The following is a 19,335-nucleotide window of genomic DNA, read 5'->3' as shown; positions in this document are numbered from 1 at the left end:
TAATTTATTGCTGTTGGTGAAATGAAGGAGTTACCTGGTAATAACTGTTTGAAATATGAGATGTCTGACTTTACCTTATCTGCCTAAAATGTGAAGCACAGCATTTACTAACATTTTCCATTAGTTTTTCTTGTTACCTAGTAATACAGTGTAACTTGCTATGTTATTACCATGTTATTACATGGTTATTAATATACTGTAAAATAAAGCGTTACCATGTCTTTAAAGGTCCAGCAGGTGTCAGTATTCTGTGAGACAGTATCAACGCAGGTTCAATTACAGTTTGGCAATGTATCAAAATGCTTCAAGATGTCTCATTAAACGATCACTACCTGTCAGGCTTCTGGGGAAGGAAGATTGGTGCTGATGTTTGGTCCTGGTTACCTGATGATGAATTTATATGGTTTTTATTTTTTAGCTGTGCACGAATACATCCTCACAAGAACAAGAATCAGTTTCCATTGATGTGTTTGAAACTTGTGTTTATAGACTGAATTAAATTGGAGTAACCCCCTAATGTTATATTGGTGAATTATTGTGGTTTATCACCAGGGTAGTTTAACATGTAAAGCTTCTACAAATAGGCATGTTTAATTAGCAGAGAAAAATGTTTTCCATTAGTCACCCGTTAACAAGCTCAAGCATGTGTGGCATCAAGCCCCAAATGATGCACTTGATTTTTACGAGAGCACATTGGAAGAATGGGGGCAGGGGTGAAGTCAAAGGTCATGCATGGTAGGGCGAGGTATTTCTCTGGAGCACGCAGCAGTCTGTGACCTGCATAGCGAAGGGATCCTCAGGGATCTCATTAAGAGCTGTTTGAAGTAATTCAGGAAATACGCTGCAAGCAAGCACCTGCAGAAAGGAGCAGAGAGGAGGATGAAACTTGGATTGATCCAAACAGATTCAGGATTAAAAAACGATACTGTTTGAATGATTGATCTGTTAACAGAGAATGACACAGTATTATTGCACCCAGATATATGCTTTAGAGGTAATAAAACTGTCAAATTGACACGTTTTTATTACCTGAGTTCTCTGTATCTGGTTTTGTGTGAGTTATTTTTCTATAATCTAAAAGTCTAACAGTTTACTTCATTATCAACACATTTCTCTACAGATCATTAGGAATCTACTTTTTACATCCAAACCTTAAATGTCTGCTTTCAGTCATTTGTGTTTTTAAATTGTTTATGTACAGTTGATCTCAGCAGTTTGAATTTTCAGAATCATTTTAAAACTGTTTTACACCCTTGGATCTGAGGAGTATTTGAAAAGCCTCATCGATTAGAAGGGAAAATGTAAAAATGTTCTAGTTTCAGGAATGTTCACACCTTTCCAACAATATTTTTTGTGATTCGCTTGTTAATAAAATCTCAATAATCCATCTTTTTTGATGAGAATCAGTCACTAGTTACATCCATTAATACATGTGGTAACCAACTCCTTCACATCTATGGCATTACACTGCAAAAAGCATGTAAAAATGAGCAAAAATGTATTCAATTAAGCATATTTATCCTTAATTTGAGCAGGTAAATAAGATGACTTGCTAATGGAATGAGTATTTTTACTCTTAAAATAAGATAATTAGATAATATGCACCTGAAATAGACAATATAATAGTTTAAAATATCTTGTTCCATTGGCAAAGTGTCTCACTTATCTTCTTAATTCACAAAAAAAATGCACTTATTTTAGGGAAAAAACTTATTGAGATTTAAATGTTTTGCAGTGTAGGAGGAGATGTCTGCTAACCTCACAGATTTTCTATTAGTTTTATTTCTACTTTCTGCCTGGGGTCATTCTGTGATACTCAGCTTCTTCAGGATATGGATGTCCTCACTGTGATGCTGAAAAATAGAGTACATTTTTAGCTTTCTAACAAAGAATGAAAGATTTATATCACATTAACATAAAACCCAGTTTTACCTGAACTAATCCCTGATTATAATTTTGTCGCCTCTGTGTTTGACTTTCAACAAATTGCTCTTTTTCTGATGCACAGTATTTTTTTTGCCTGTGTTTTTTTGTTTTATTGAACATTTGAGCACCTCAAGTAAAATTTCATCACATTTAAAAACACATTCAGTTCTTTGTAGATTATCCTACTGATATAATATGGACGTGCATTGTACACATTAGAGCCTCCATTAGCATTTTCTTTTTATATCCAAATCCCTTTTTTCTACCCTTTAATAATTGTCTATTTTTTTCAGTTTTCCATTTCATTTGGCCAAAAAAGAGGTATTCAGGATGACCGAATATGCTGTTTGTTTCTTGCAAATTGACCCAATTGACTATTTGGTGGACCTGTAAGGTATTTCCTTCTTCAGACTGGATTATTTTCTTATTCTTGCATGACCACACATGAACAGCACCCTCTGCTCCTACCTGCTTGGGGTTTGTCAGTGAACAGCTCCATTATTTCACACAGACATATTCCTCAAGCTGTGTTCTTCCATAAAAGCAGGTATTTCTTCTCTCTTGAAAAGCAAAACCATTAACAATGGTAATAGCAGAGATTGAACCTTTTGTGGGCTTGGCCATAAATCTAGCAGATACCGTTTTCTTTCCCTGGCCAAAGACAGAGCTGCTGTTCCTCTTTTCTTCGCTTCGGTGAGTCTTTTTCTTTCCTGAGCCACAACACCTTTATCAGCCCATTTAATGTGACTTTCCAACACAGAGGGATGTAATTATCTGCTGTGTGGTTTAGGAGATCAATCTGGAATCAGGGTTGAGGGAGAAGCTCAGTTTGGGCTCGCTGCTCATGACTTTACTTTGAAACTTCAAAGTAGCCACTGGATGTTGGTAAAGACACGCCTCCTATTGATAACAAACATCTGGAAAGCTGATATACGCACTAGGGGTGTAAATAATAATCGTTTTGTATCGATGCATCGATCCAAAAGCCGACGATCCGATGCATTGACACGTCCGCAAGATAATCGATTCATGTTTTTTTTTTCCTCCGGTCTATTTTTATCCATTTGCTCCTGGGCGTAATTCTCCCTCCCGTGCTGCGGTGCCGCTAAACCTATTTTACCCTCCCACCGCGCTTCCTGGTTATACTCTTACAGCAGTTTGTTGCAGCAAGCTTGACACAGACATTTTTAAATTATGCTCAGTATTGAAGCGTGGTCTGGGCTACACTCTGTGGGTCTAGATACGGCCGAGGCGATGAGGAAGTGGGGGCGAGTTTAGTCCGACGACGGAGGGACATGAGGGCAAAAAGAGCGGAGATTCAGCTGGAAAAAGGGTCCCAGCGGTCTCGCGCACCTCGCTCTTCTAGCGGGTCGAACTTCACGAGTTGTTTTCCGCAATTTCGGTCATAAAAACAAAACAAGCCGGCCTCCTGTCTGGTGCACTGTTTGCAATCAGCTACAATCTGGGAGAGGTGCAGCGTCTCTCAAGGGGGCGGTGACGTCGACACTGGAGCCTTCTTCTTCTTCTTTTATTTAATGGCGGTTGGCAAACAACTTATAGGTGCATTACCGCCACCTTCCAGAATGGAGTATGGACCAGACAAATTATTATATTCTCCCTAAAATACCCGTTCTTCTTAGAAAATTAAAAACACTACCAAAAACTACATCCCCAGATGACCTTTGAAACAATTTCCTTATATCTAGTTTATTTTTATTCCTGTCTAACTCTCTACGCAACATCTCTCTTTCCTGAGTATATTTATTACATTCTAAAAAAATATGTTGGACAGTTTCTCTGGAGCCGAGGTATTGCATTGAACTCATTACACTGATATTGTGCAGTATTTTTGCAGTATTTTTTGATGCAACTTTTCTACTTCTGTTATTTGCTGTTGTTTCTAAAGAAAATGCATAATGATATTACAGCTTTCATTGATTTATTTAAAACTTGAAACTTTGTTTAGCCTGTAAGGTGTAAAAAAAATAAATAATAATAATAAAAAAAATAATCGATTAATCGAATCGAATCGAATCATGGTGTATTCTTGAGTATCGAAAATAATCGAATCGTTGGTTCAGGAAATCGATACTGAATCGAATCGCCATGATGGATGTGATTTACACCCCTAATACGCACTCATTTGTACCGTTATTTCTTAATATTTCCCTCAAAGGTCCAAATCACTTGAATTTAAAGTGGTTTTAACTAGTAGTTCTTTAGGCCTCTGATGTTCTGTGCAAGTTTAGATGAAGAATGACTCCCACCCGTTATTTCTTCAATGACTAATTCTGCTTGGCATGTTTTTGTCTTTATTTCTTCTAAAAAAAAAAAAAAAAAAAAAAACCCCAGAATAATTCATGTTATCCTCTAGAAGCTTAGACAAATATGTTAAGAAGTATTAATGTATAAATTTGGCTTGCGAAGCTGCTTTCAGGTTGTGATGTAGGAGGACATTTTTTCCTCTTTTCCTGTAGAAAGAACTCTGAAGTGTTTCACCATGTAGTGGAAACATAACCAGCATTGCTTTTATATTTAAGGGTTTTCATGCATTCATCATTAAAGTTGACTTTGACTGGGCCACTCTGAAGTTATGTTAGTTTCAAACCAATTAGAATTGGCGTTTCTGGTGTGCTTTGACCTTTCAGCAGTGGTGGAAAAGAACAAAGTACATTTACTTGATTACTGTATTACGTACCTTTTATCTTTTCTTTAAATATTGGACTTTCTTCTCCAATAAATGTCAAAGAAGCTGCTAGTTACTTGTTTCTTTTGGCTCAGCTTAGCTTTGTAATCCACTGTTCCTTTTCTTCTCTCTAGAAATGCATTTCAACATGCAAGATAGCAGGACTTTGATTTGGACATCAGTGTTTTAATGATTAGCATGAAATTCCACTAATGTGAGAAACTCAGGACAGATATTATTATTAGTTTACACATTTCTCTAAGCCTTTAGTTGATGCCATGTGACCAAGTTGTTGTGTAGGACGATTTTTTTATACTTCTATTCCCACCTCTATTCCATAGTGAAAGTGTGAGGAGAATCAACACTTTTTATTTCATTTTTTGTTTTGGTTTGTTTTTAAATAAAAAAAAATAATAATCAAAATAGCAGTCCTTATTTTTTGTGCATTTTTAATGCTTCTACCAGATGGGGTAGAATCTATAGCAGGAGGTTCTAAGCATCAATACATCAGGTTGATTCTGAAGGTTATAAGGTTCTTTAAAATTACTCTGAAAATTGTACAGAAATGTACTGATGTTAGAACATTTAGAATATATAAGTACTTTTAAATGCATGTACTTTTGAATACTGGAGTATTTTCTAAAGGCAGGACAGCAATACTTTAACTTGCGTATATGTTTGACCAAGCAATATTTACTAAGATTTGACTACGACGAGTATCAACACTTTTACTCAAGTACTACTATTGAGTACTTTGGTCCATCACTGCCTTTTAATAGGGTCAAAGACTAACTTTAAAAAAGCCATGAAACTACAGCTGCCATGTTAGACCAAAGATGTTGGGTTTTGTATGATAAATGTAACCGAATATTTAAGAAGCCTATTAGCTTTTTTATATGTTGCCAGTGTCTCTTTGGCTCCACAGCAGAGTAGAAGAGTTACAGTCTGTTTATGGGTCTCTTTCTTCACCATACTGCCAACAATCACCAAAAAAGTCTCCCTCCTGGCCTTGATGGAGCCCCCCTTTCCCAGCCTGGACGTTATTCGGTCATATTTGGTGTTTGATCCAGCTGCTTCAGAGGCCTGTATTGTTCTAATGGAGCACAGAACCAGCAGCCAAAAATGTTATCAAGGCCTTTTTATCAGCGGCAGCTCCCTCTCACTCCCTCTCCTGTCTGCTTTGCTTTGCTGTCTTTCCATGTGGCCAGAATGTGTCTGCCATCATCCTTTCAAGAGCCCAGCCTGAAATCTGTGGTGTCCACAGCCATCTGTCAGAAATCACCTCCCTTTACTCCAAGGCCACCCTGACCCTCTGTGGCAGACTTTCTCCTGATAAGTCCATAATGAGCTGAAATCCTCTGAACATGAAGAATTTGAAGGACGATGCAGAACAATTGTTTTTTTGATGAATTTCTCAAATGCCAGAAACATTTAGCATAAGCGATAGTTAAGGAGGACATTTTGTTTCATTATTACTGCAAGAAAATTAAATGTTTTATAATTAAAATGCGGAAAAGATGAAATTCACAAATGAAACCTTGATAAATGTTTTTTTAGACTAATCCTTTTTCTTTAAAATAGTTTTCTTTTCAAAAACAATGGTATTTTTCATATTTTATTGTTTCTTTTTCTTTTTTTTTATTCTTAATAATTTTCCTACAAAATCTAAAATCCGTTTAAAGAAATCTGAAAATGTATTTTTGTAAAACAAAATAAGAAAAATACAATTTGAAACAATAAAATATAAACAGTAAAGTTGAAAAACAAAATTGAGATACAATTTGATAAAACAGGAAAAAGTACACTTAAAGCTATAGGGGACGATCTTTTATTTCCGGGTGGATCATCTAAATAAGTGGTCCTCCTAACTGTCAATCATTCTGGTGATATGTTTACGTAAGGCCGTCCCACGTGTTCGTCCCGTTAGCTTTATTTTTCTGCGCATGCGCACTTTCGGGCGTATATGTGTGGTGAGCTACGGTTTCAGACAGTCATTGAAGTTCACCTTTCTGACCGCGGTTCTTTGAAAATGGCCGAGGGTCGTAAAAGAAAAAGTGTCTAAATAAAAAGGCTGTCCCTACCCGATAGCGGCGACTAATAGCAAAGATGGCACAGGCACCACACAGTGGAGGAGGAGTAACATGACCAACGGAGCAAAAAAGTTGTGATCATCTGTCCGAACAATAAGTTAGCTGAGTTTGCTATAAAATCCACTATATTTTCCCCGCTCTATATAGTGATGGAGGGATTTAGGGGTTAGGGCGGACGTTCGGGCACAGTCAGCTTGTATGATCTATGAGAACAGCAACTTTTAAACAGAGTGTTTATGAGGAAAAATGGGCTCATGCTTGCTCTTGCACGTTTTTAATTTTAAAGTGGATAGGGTGGGTCTTTTTAAAACAATCGCGAAAATCCTCTACAATACCTTTAAAAAAACTGTTCAAAGTTTCATTACTGGATAGTTTTTTCCCTCAAATTTCTACTTACAAAATTCGTTCTTTGTATGCAAGAATAAAGAAACATTTCCTCCATAACCATTGCATATGGACGATATATTAGTTTTCCTTCTTCCTACACTTCTACAGGACTCCTGAATCTTTTTACCGCATGCCATTTATTTTTCTACAGTTGTAAACAAACACTTGAGTCTCAGTAGTCTGGTGGTTTGGCATTAGATGAGCGTGTCTTGGATGGATAGTTGCAGAGACCACAGTCGGCTTTATTTGTTATGTCAAACTTCTGTTATCGTTTAAAATACCGAGACTGTTTGGAGAACTTTTGGAATCAAAACACTTGCAAACCCTCGACAGGAATCAGCAGCATGTTCACTGATGAGTCCGATTTCTCCCAATTCTTTGCAGTCTGGTTAACCTCTCTGTACGTTCTTTCCATCCTCATTAAACCAGGCATTTCTTAAACATCCTTATGGTTTCTGCAGCCTACAGTTTATGTGATCTCGTCAGATATGCAGTCTGTCTTTCCTACAGTGTTTATCTTACTTCTGGCCGTTTATTTCTGTCAGTAAATATAAACCTTATTAATTAGATCTACTGTCTCCGGGTTGTGTGGGTTTCCATGTCGCACCCTGCTAGCTGGCATACGTCAGCAGTTATGTCCAAAAGAGAGCGCCGCTGTTTATTTCCACAGGTTAGTGAGAGCTTAAGAGTGTATACTTCCAGCTGCATCTGCTGAGGAAAAGGAGCAGATGCTCTCAGTGGTGTATGGTGTCATGGAGGCAGGTCGGCCTGTAAGCCGCCCCGCTTCCAACACAGTGATGCCTTTAGGCAGAATCACAGCGTGCAAAAGGAGCGGTGAATGTTTAAAAAAGCGCTTTCTTTGCAGGATGGAGTGTAGAGATGGTTCCAGGCTGCTGGAGTTCAACTGGTCGGCTCTGGCTGCTGATCAGCAGGTCAAATACTGAACAATCTGAAGCAGCTCATGCTATCCTTAGACACATCGAGTGACAACATGTGCTTTGATGCAAGAAATAAAATGAGTCAGAAAAAGAAAACCAGCATATTTAAAATTGGTAATAAAAGAAGAAAGTGCATTTATCTTTAAAAACATCAATTGTCCCTAAATATGGAAATTTCTTCTCTGCATCTGGACCGATCCCATTGGGGAGTAGTGGGCTGCCATGGTGTGGCACCTGAGGAGCAATCAGGGGTTAAGAGTTTTGCTAAGGAACTCAGAATGTGGGGATCGAAACAGGTACTTGCAACCTTCTCAGAGCACAAGCTCACTGCTCTAACCACTAGGTCAACACTCCCCTAAAAATACATTTGCGTTGTCGGCAGGATTCGAACCTGCGTGGGGAGACCCCAATGGATTTCTAGTCCATCGCCTTAACCACTCGGCCAAAAATGGGGCAAAAGGGCCTGCCAGGCCGGGGGAAACAAGGAAGAGAGAGGGGAAAGAGAGAAAAGAAAAGGGAAAAAAAGGAGGTAAATGTGCACTATATCAATTTCTATCTAAGTTTTTTACCTTCTCAACATTTTTTACTGTCATTTCTGCACTTATTTCAGGCTTTATCATCACATAAATTTTTATGTTTCTGGTGGGATTTGAACCTGTGCTTGGGCAATACCACTTGCATCTTGGGGCATTCCAGAACAACTTTGCTATGTGAGAATCTGTAGATCTGAATCCTGGGCTCTGTTTCCAACAATGTTATTGATGAACTTCAGTGTATTTATGCTTCTTTGTGTCAAATACTTCCTGTCTGCTCTCCGGATTGACAGAGATTTACTCTGACTTATGAGCTATGCTTATTGTTCCCCAGAGGCATGCTAACTGAGGTTTGGGAGCTCAGGCGTTATCTCCCAGTCGAAGCTGTATTCTTGTTTTTCTTTTGCTTATCAGGAGCAGATCTTTCTTTCTCTTGCACAAACAGAAACACTGCTGCCTTCCATCTCACTTCATTGAAGTCATCCAAGCCTCCCTGCAGGCCCAATCACTTTCCTCGTTGCTCGCCCTCAGCAGGAACAGTTTGAACTCAGCTCTGCTCCTGGATTCCTGACACACATGCTAACCTCTTCTGGGCTGTATGGATGTTATTTCTTACTCCTGCACTGTTAGTTATTGCATCTGAAAATGTCTCCTTTTCCTCGCTGTAAATGCTGGAGTGGAGCAACCCGTCTGCAAGGCGATCACTGCTCAGGAGCAGATAGAAGTTACGTTTTTTGATTCCAGATGCACCGATTAGTCTTTTAGAGTTGTTTTTAAGCTCAGATCTGCTGATCTACAGATTTTTATTTATTTATTTATTTCAAATTTTTTAAGCAACAATACAAGCAAGACTTACTATAGGATATTAAGACATTTTAGTAGCACTCAAAAGGAGTACTTGGAAGTTTAAGAACTTGTAAGACCTTACCCACAATAACAATATTCATGTCACGTAACATTCAGTATAAGATATAAAGCGCAGTTAAATGAATACAGAGTGTCTTATTTTGAAAGCAGTTGTACAGAAAAAAAAGATTTCTAGTAGTACCTATTGAAAATGTTTGAAAGAATGTGCAAATTAAGAATATGCAAATTAATACGTTTGAATGTTTGGGTCACATTCATATTTCTTAAAGATAATATATTTATACATGCTTTTAATTTTTTTTATTGTGGTTCTCCTTTTTATTTCCATATCTACCCCTGGCCACAACAACTCCTGCTTGGCTGAGCACCAGACTTTTAAGTGTGGTGCAAAACAACACAACACAAATTCTCCCCTTTTAAAATTATAATTCTCTTCTTTACTGTTAAATTTTTTTTTCATATATTGCCTTTTTAGGACAAAAAAGAATGTTTAAATGTGTAGCTGGTTCTAATTCCCTTCCGTGCAATTCATTATATACCTTTAATTGTTTAGCTTACTATAGTTAACCTAAGAAAATACTTTAAGTACATCCTGTTGATTGATCAGTTTATGCAGTAAAATTTTAGATTTGAAGCACTCAATATATCCTTTTGTCATTTAAAATGAGGTCCCAGTTTGTAGCTTAGAATGAAGCTAGGTTTAATTTTTGTCAAAGTTTACTTTATCAGTTTACTAACTCCAGCTACAATCCCGTCAATGTACATAATATTGATTCCAGTCCTACAACAAGGTGGTCAAGTGCTGTAATCACACTGTATTGATTAAGCTATTGTTTGTTCTCACCCTCGATTTTTCTTGCTCTTATTTTATGTTGACCACAAATACTCAGAGATATTAGTCCTGACAGTTTCCTGTCATTATCCGCTTGTTTATCTTCATATTTACTTTAGTTATGGCTCCATAACTGCTTTTAATGCAGGAGATGAGAAGAATTTATTTGGTTCAGGTCTGATTGTGTGACTAGAGAGAAAAGGCGGAGGGTTTGCTTCTGCTGCCATCTAGAGGCAGCTGGCTGCACAGCACCAAACCTGCTGCTTCAAAGTGTTCATGTGATGCAGCAGCCAGAGAGCAGGGGAGACAGATGGAAGGAAATAATGTAGGAGATTCTTTTCTTTGTGAGGAATGACCGCCCAGTTCGCACATTATTTGCTCTTTTATTCAAAGCTGGTTTATTGATGTTGTTTTAGACGGGTGATTACAAATATTTATGATAATAGATAAAAGCTGAGGCAACGTGCTTAAGAGGGCAGATAAAAAGATAAAAGAAAAAAGAGGACATATTAGACACTTGAAAGAAATTCATTTTTGCAATGTCAGTTAATTGTTATTCAAGATAATCTCCTGCAGAAATCTGTTATTTTTTTCAGGTTGATGGATAAAAGTAGGATACTGTGTTTTATTTTTGGCCAAATAAGTACTCAGTTTTTCTGTTTTTACCACTTTCTAACCAGCAACGACAAGTAGATCCACTAGGGGGCAGAAATGCTCCAACGCTGACTTCAGGAGAGGCTACTTTCTGCAGCTTTTCACCCAGTCGCTCATCAGGTCAGGAGAGGTTAGACCTGAACTCAGCCCTTCGGCTGTCTTCCTCCTCCTCGTCTCTCGATGCTCCACACCATCGGCAAACTCAGAACACCCTCGTTCAAACATAGACTGCGAACAGAAAACAGCAGCTGAGGGAAAATAGGCCGTCAGTGAGGCGTTTTAGTCTAATGAGGTTTATTTATTTATTTATTTCTTAGGATGCATCTGCTGTTTGGAAGAAGAAGAAGAACAAAACACAGTTGTGAGTGACAGGACTGAGGAACGAGGAGGGGAGGGGGGTAAACCATGGGAAGGAACAGTCATATTCTAATATGAGCACATCATCAACAGCCTGATCGTTAAAAGGAAGGAGGAGACGGAGGGGGGGTGGGGGTTCATTTCTAATTTATCAGATGAGCTTTTTTCTTGCCTTTCTTTGACTTGTTCTGTCTGAGCATCTAAGGCAAGGTCCAACTGGGGATGGGGGGGTTTGGTTGCTAGGAGAGATGCGTTTGTCTCGGCCCACTCATAAAGGGGGGGGGGGTTAGGATATCTAGGTTATGTTAATATAATCTCTTTCACCCATGATCGCACTTACTGTAAGAAGGAGGGGGGCAGCGGTGAATAGATACGGGTCAGCATGTCTGCACGTGCCCAAAGGGGGGGGTCCCATCTGGTTTGTGTGATTTTGTACCCCCCCCCCCCCTGCAGCCCGCCCCAACCATTTACAGATTAAGACACCAGCGCCGAGTTCCTGACCCACAACAACTATCTGGACACACCCCCACTCCTCCCATAACAAGACCCCCCCGTTTCCTCTATAAGACAGGAGGCCACATGGGGGGGAGATGAGGTGATGTTTCCATTAGCAGCCCGATGAGACAACACTGGAGGAGAGGGGGTAGGGTGGGGGGGTGGGGGTGGGGGGGGGGGGGGGGAAAGCGTTGGTGTTATCTGTGGAGTTATTTGGGACAGGAGGGGGGGGGGGGGGGGGGGGGGGTTCCTTTATGCTTCAGACTCAGATCGTCATCATTGTAGTTAGGAAAATGTCATTCAGATATCAGCCGCTATCTTTAAGCCCACATTTCTTCTTCTTACGGTTTTATTGCAGCTGTGTGAAGGCCGGATGATTTTCACCTTCAAAGTCTTCAGCCGTTTGTGACATTTTACCACAACAAACCTCAACGTGTTTTATGAGCAAACTGTCCATTTAAAAACGGTTTTCTAAACCTCTAAGTAAAACCCTATGGGTCTGATTAGTAAATAACGACAACGCATCTTTGGAGGCTTTAGAGGTTTGTTAAACAGCTTTAGTTGGATTATAATTCATCATCACATGATTTTGGAGCATCTCAGGGCTCCGTTCAATCTAGTACCTGAAAATAGAGAGATTATAAGCCAACTAAAAACTCCATCAGGGTGGGAGCCAGGGCCCCTATGGTACTGGAGGAGCTCCAGGGACCTTTAGCTCAGGTGGGAAACTCTATTGACAGGGATGTGCTGCACAAAGCTCTCCTTTATGAAACATTAGCAGAAACAATGAAATTACTGCAACCGCTTTTGCCATTTACTTGACTATATTTAGTTACTTTAACACAATAGTTTTATGTCCTACCCTGCTAACATGAAACAATTGTGTTAAAGTAAATAAACATGATTAGGCAAATGCCAAAAAGGGTTGCATTATTTTTTTTGGTGCAAGGATGTCCTGTTTGCCACAAAGCAATGAGCATTGAGGACATAGAGGGGCTATCGGATGGAGGTTGATGCAGAACTGCAGAAAAAGGAACCTCTGAACTTCAGTCTGTACACACAGACAGTGGGGGGGTTAGAAAATGTTTATAGGGTGGTGAATCAGACACCAATGTGGACAGAGAGGTGGATAAAAACCAGTTTAGGATCAGTTTACACTAACAAAACATCCATTTTTACCAAATGAATCAATAAATTTTTCTTAAGAGCCAATAAATCTACACATATTAAAACATGGATGTTGTCTGAATTAGTTATGGCTTTGCATGATATACTCATTTAATGGTTTTCTTTATCGCTAATTCTAAAGACTATTGGATTATTGCAGAGACACAAAACATTCCCTCCTTTTCCGTAAAACACAGAAACTAGTTCTGAAAACAGCATGAATTCTTTTTAAATTCTTTTAATGCAAACATGTAAATTATTGCAGTAATTCTGTTCTCGGTGTATTTTTGATATACTGACAAATAATAATAAAGAAAAACTAGTAAGAACAAACAAATCCTGGTTTTACTGAATGATGAGGTGGGCCCCAGCCCTGGCCCACCTTCTAGCTCCGCCCCTGCACCCCGTCCTGCATCATACTGTGGGATCGACACCAAGCAGATAGATAAGTGAAGATCAAAGGATCAAAGGAGATGGCTCCATTGCATCAGACTGAACTTGAGTTTTTTTTTTTTTTTCTAAAGGCATCTGCATTGATTTTAGTGCAGATTTAGAGACACATATGACTGTGGTTCTAAAAAAGAGTTAGTCATGAAAAAAATTTTCTATTTTTCTACTGAATCATAGTTTTGTATCTTTCTATTTAGTAAAATCTCCACCTGAAAAAAACCTGGTAGCAGCAGGTGGAGATAATCTGTAGAACAGTGTATTAAAGGGGTCACAGAATGATTCTATAGGGTATTTGTTGCTGGTCCTTAAGGTCTCTGAATAGGGTGTGTAACATTGGTTGGGCAAAAAATGACATATTTGCTGTTCTATGAGCTCTAATGCAAGCCTGGTTAAAAAGCCTAGAATGAAATGACAGGTTTTCTTCCTTTTATGGTATGATCATGAATATTTAGATGAGCTGTGCGCTGATTGGTCGGTTTACAAAGAGCGAAGCTGCAGAGCAAAGATGCATCATAGCAACAAGCACTCACTCACTGAAACATCAAATTGTTGATATGATAGGGCGACCACACGTCCTTTTTTCATACCTAAAAAATGTCTGGTGGGAATTTCAAAATCGTGCAGGATTGTTGTCGACAACAGTGCCACGGATCTGGACCAGTGAACCAGTGAGCTGGTCTGTATGTCAATTTCGGGGCGTGACAAAAGTACAGGCCAGAACCAAATAAGGCAACGTCCTCAAGTTTACGTCAACTCTGTGCTTCGTTTGAATTCGCCCGTTTTATGGTGGAAGTTTAAAATTGTGAGATTTGCAGAGAAAGGAGGAGTCGATAGGGTTTGAACTTCTCTGTACGTCCATTTCACCCACTGAACTATCTATCTATCTATGACAATGTAAACTATGTTTTGCATTCTATGACCCCTTTAAGGCTTTGTGTGGAATAACCTACATTAATGCTGCAACCCCAACCTACAGTATAACATCTGCTGCACCTTCTCCCCACCTCCCCAGCTTCGCTTTGTTATCTCTGACCCACCAGAAATCCAGTCTCCTTGTCCCCGATCCATCCATCCGTGCACAGAGCTTCTCCCCAGGCCACTGGGGGCTTTCTGTATTAATCCAGGCCACACCCTGTGTAAAGCAGCCACTTTGGTCTGGATTAGTTTGCTGGAGGCCACCGTGTGCCTCCTGAACTTCTCACAAACACCACTCTACAACAAAACATGCTCCGCCGCTCTCAGCACGCTGAGCAGTCACATTAAAAGGGCATGTAATGGATCTTTTCTGACACCCAAACAATAAATAACAATGTACATTTGAAAGGCAACAAAAAGAGAAAGAAAAAGAAGCTGTTTGGAGTCACAGACTGTGCGTCGATGTCGATGCCTTTAATCAGCCCACAGAGCGGGTTTTTTCTTTTCTATTTCGGTCCCAATTACCATCCCTGACAGTGATGGATTCTGAGTTTGACACGTCGGCTTTGGTGCGGTCTTGTCGCCCTGCGCCGAAGCAGCGAGGAGGCTTGTTTGTGACAGAGCTTGGAAAATAACAACGCAACATATGGGGCTTTATGACAGATCCAAAATCCGCAAAGCATCCTCCATCACCAAGAAGCGGGAGGGGGTGCGCCGTCTAAAGACCATTAACAGCCAGCTTAGTGATAACGTGCAGAAAAGAATGAATCCAGAGCTGCAGGATTGTTTAAAATGACTGTTGATCAAACTGAGTCTCTTATTCTATGAAGCAGAAGCGCGACAGTGTTTGGCAGGCAGGCAGCTGCTTTGTTTTAATAAATTCTCCTCTGATTCTCTGGGGTCATTTGGAACCCGACTCAGGAAATTTCAAGTTCTCCCTTTTAATTTCCTCAAGTGTCTCCTCCCATTATCGCTGAAATGAAGCTATAATCCATCGTACGGTAAATTGAATAAATTGGTTTGGGGATTTATTTAGCAATTTACCTTATTTATGAGCTGATTGTACCCTGTGGCAAGACCCATTTCTCATTTCAAAAATATTATGCTTCTCTAATTGATAAGATAAACAGGCCATTATAGGGGTTCCTTTGCTAAACCTTGTCGACCAAATTGATTCCCCCCCGCCCTCCATTTCCTGTCATGTAACACTAATCCATGTTCTCACTGCTTCATGTAAGGCAACATTGTTATCAGACACTTCCAATTATGGTGTGTACTCAGGGCTAAATAATTACATATGCTGAAAACACACAGAGACACATACTGTACCCTGCAAAACCACAACCACAGACTCTACATGTTGACAGACTCTATCTATATGACCAGCGGCCTCAGTTTGCTAGAGAAGAATCAGAACATTTAACTGAGGAATATTCATCGTCTATCCTGAACAGATGAAAGAACAGCAACAAAACAAAGTCAGCATGATGTCAGAAAATCATCCGATTGAGTGATGATATTGGAGGTTATTGCCATGGTGATAAATCCCCATTTTCTTCTCTGTGACCTTTAGTATATAATCTGAGAAGGTATCCTACATGACTTTAAGAAACTTCCCACAATGCAGTGCATACGTGGCAGGAAGGCTCAGTTTTGCAACGTATGCCATGAACAAACCACCTCCGTTTCTTATCTGCATCTTCGTATTCCTGAAGTTTTAATGTCTAAACACAACCTAAGATGACCTAAACACCTCAGATGGAGAAAACACTTTTACTGCAGCAAATGCTTCCAGCCAACAGATGCTGAAGGTCAGAAAGGAGTCTGGAAAATGCTGATTGGCTGATTTTCTAACATCATACTGACTTAGTGTTGTTGCTGATAAATCTTCCTCACCCGACCTTCCTGACTCCCCATATATATATATATATATATATATATATATATATATATATATATATATATATATATATATATATATATATATATATAGAGAGAGAGAGAGAGAGAGAGAGAGGGGGACGGATAGACAGTTTTTTTTCACTGATCTTAATTTAAGGACAAACAATGAGAACAGATTCGTTTTTGAGAGAAAATTAGAAGAAGTTGGGGTTTGCAGTTCATTCAGGGAGCAGAAAAAACATGTAGATGACGTTCCCCTGGTAACATCACACCGAAGTAGATCCGTTGGGCTGTAACATCCATTTTCTCACTGAAAACACCATCTGCACTGTGAAACAAGGCAGGGTGGCAGGGTCATGCTGTGTCGTTGGTTTTATTCAGACAGGATAGAGAAAGATACAAGAAACTTCTGTTAAAAAAACTTTAAGCTTTTAAAGATCCTAATATACAGCCAGAGCTACATGGAAGCTGTTAAACCAACACATGTGATAGGATAAAGTGGCCTAGTCAAAGTCCAGACAGTCTGAAATTATTTCAAGTATTTTTCTGAGATCAGTGAAGAAGCTGCAGCATCTAAGGGCTTGTTATTGTAGTGAAGGTGGTTCTATAAAGTAAGAACTCAGAGGAGCTGAATACTAATGCACCCGCATTTAAATAAAGTACAATTTTTCCTGCGGTTCACCATTATGCTTTTCATTTTGTTGGTCAAGCGCCATGATACCTTTGCTGAACATAACTTGGCATCGCTACAGCATATTATGATGTAATTTGGGTAAATGGGAGTGCTGGACAGAAGCACGAGAATCCGTTCAGGCTGAAGCTGAAGCTCGGAGAAAGACGAGGAAGTCTGGAATAAGAATGTAATAAGGGGGGGGGGGGGGGGGCACATCGCTGAGATAAATTGGCCTAATTGGCACTTTTAGCCATCTTGTCACATACCCTCTTAATTGGCATGCCAAGAGATGGGGTGGAATATATCAGCAGCAGCTCCAGCCACAGTCTGCGGCGACTGGAAGTATGGAAGTGCACCTTTCAGACCAAACCGGAGAGACCGAGCTCATCAGCATAAGGCATTAAACATTTACGCTGACCTACAAATGCTGTCGGTCCCTCCTTCAGCGACACCCATCATTTCTGTCTCCTCTTTATATTATCTTCCTCGGTCTCCGTCTGCTCATGGACTTTAGGCTCCAGCACATCGAATCTGTTTTTCTCAGCTGATAATGAGGATCCGGCAGAGGGAAAAGCAGAGAAATTCAAAGTAAGGATGGAGGACGAGGGCCGTGTGATGATGCTGTTTGAAAAAAGAGGAAGTTTTTTTTTTTTTCCCTTTTTAGACGAGCAGCCAGCCTGATTCTCCTCGCGTGCTCTTCAGTCAGACAGTCTACTTCTGTTAAATAAGTGGGAAGCTCTTATGGTTGCCTTCGTTTGAGGAAAAGAAAACTGAATGACTCACATCTGCAGTTCTTCTTTTCCAAAGCACCAAAAAAAGCATCTCATTAGTTTCTTTCATTTTTAACTTAAAGACTCTAATGTTTTCCTCCTAATGAGGCTTCCCATTCACCAAAGCCCAGTTCCCTGTTTTTATATTTGTAGAAACCACAAAGAGATGTAATTTTAGCATTTCTCTACTAGAACAGTCCAATTTTTTTCATACCTCATTACCACTTCTGGGGCGTTTCTTGGTTTGGAAAGCCAGTTTTTGTTGGTTTTCTTACACAAAAGCTCTTTATTCTTCGAAATTTCAACAGTAAACACATAAAACCTGCAAAAACTTACAATGGACAGGCTGGACGAGTGAACTTTGCCTCGTTCCTTCTGTCTCTACCCCTCTATACTTACATATTAACCTCAAATGTTGGTCAAGGGCAATGATACTTACACGGATAAGTCATTTTTTTTCTTAAAATAGGTGCATTTGTTCTTGGATTAAGGAGGTAAAAGAGACATTTTGCCCAAGGAACAAGACAATTTACACTTAAAATAAGAAAACAGAATTGCATTGTCTTATTTCAAGTGCACATTATCTAATTATCTTATTTTAAGAGTAAAAATACTCATTCCATTGGCAAACTATCTCATTTACCTACTCAAATTAAGGGTGAATACGCTAAATTTAAGTTTTTCCAGTGTGTACATAACTTGGCATTGCTACAACATATCATGATGTAATTTGGGTAAACTGGAGTGCTGGACAGAAGCACGAGAATCCGTTCAGGCTGAAGCTGCAGCTTGGAGAAAGATGAGGAAGTCTGGAATAAGAATGGAACAAGGGGGGTAAAATGTGGCCCATAATTCTAAAGAAAAAGGATGAAAATTTGTGACAAAACTGTGGATTCAGATTAGTTTACAATCACTCCCCAGAAATAAAACAATCAGTTGCCTCCAGAGGTCCCTTAATAGCAAAAGGAGAACACCTGTGAGTAATTAAGCCCTATGTGACCCCTATCCGACATTGTACCACTTCTATATGTGGCACTAAGTTGTTTACGTACCCGGTGGTTTTTAAAGAGTTTGTCTCAGGCGATATGTTTCATCTGACTCTGACGTTTTCATCCAGGCTCTGACTACTAGTTCATACTGACTCCTCTGCAGCACTGCAGTCACTGAATGACTAAAACACATTGGAAATAGGTCTGCTCTCTTTTTCCTTCTTCTTGATATGATGTGATTATAATAGTGTTAGGTCAACAACTTGTTATAACACAGAGGCGACTGCTGGGGCTGTGAAAACGTGAGACTGGAGTCTGATGGTGGCTGCGTTGGAGTAGTAGTCAGAACGACCATGCAGATAAAAATAGGATGTTAGCAAAGAATCAGAACTGAGCTTCAAGATCAGCAGTGTGAACGTAGCCTTTGCTTTAGTCGCAGTCCTGTGGCTAAAATGCAGTTTAGATTTTGTCACAAGTTATTCATCATATCAGCTCGGCTGGTTTAAGTTGATTAAAATATGAAGTTATGGTGTTTTATGCATCAGTCCAAGAGCATCTAGGTCTAGTTGATAAGGAGGAATCTCTACATGACCGACATCTGGTTTCATTCACCTCCTACTGCTTAGCAGGATCATTCCTCACTGGTTATGTTTCCAATGGGCTCTATGCACAACTCCACTACTTCCTCAACTTAAGGTCTTAGG

At 39.5% G+C, this 19,335-nt stretch overlaps 1 protein-coding gene and 1 non-coding gene across 9 annotated transcripts in view; one reads left to right on the top strand and one right to left on the bottom strand.

Moving 5' to 3' along the window:
- The window catches only part of agrn (agrin), a 454,482-nt gene that overhangs the window by 106,667 nt on the left and 328,480 nt on the right, over positions 1-19,335 (top strand). The window lies entirely within an intron of this gene.
- Positions 8,398-8,482, bottom strand: trnas-aga. Its single transcript has one exon. It is a non-coding gene; the product is annotated as a tRNA-Ser (tRNA).

This window comes from Cyprinodon tularosa, unplaced genomic scaffold (genome assembly GCF_016077235.1).
Source record: "Cyprinodon tularosa strain WSP-4 unplaced genomic scaffold, ASM1607723v1 ctg273, whole genome shotgun sequence".
NCBI lineage: Eukaryota > Metazoa > Chordata > Actinopteri > Cyprinodontiformes > Cyprinodontidae > Cyprinodon > Cyprinodon tularosa.
Note: the sequence above shows the minus strand (reverse complement) of the source record. Positions and strands in the feature narration are given on the sequence as shown.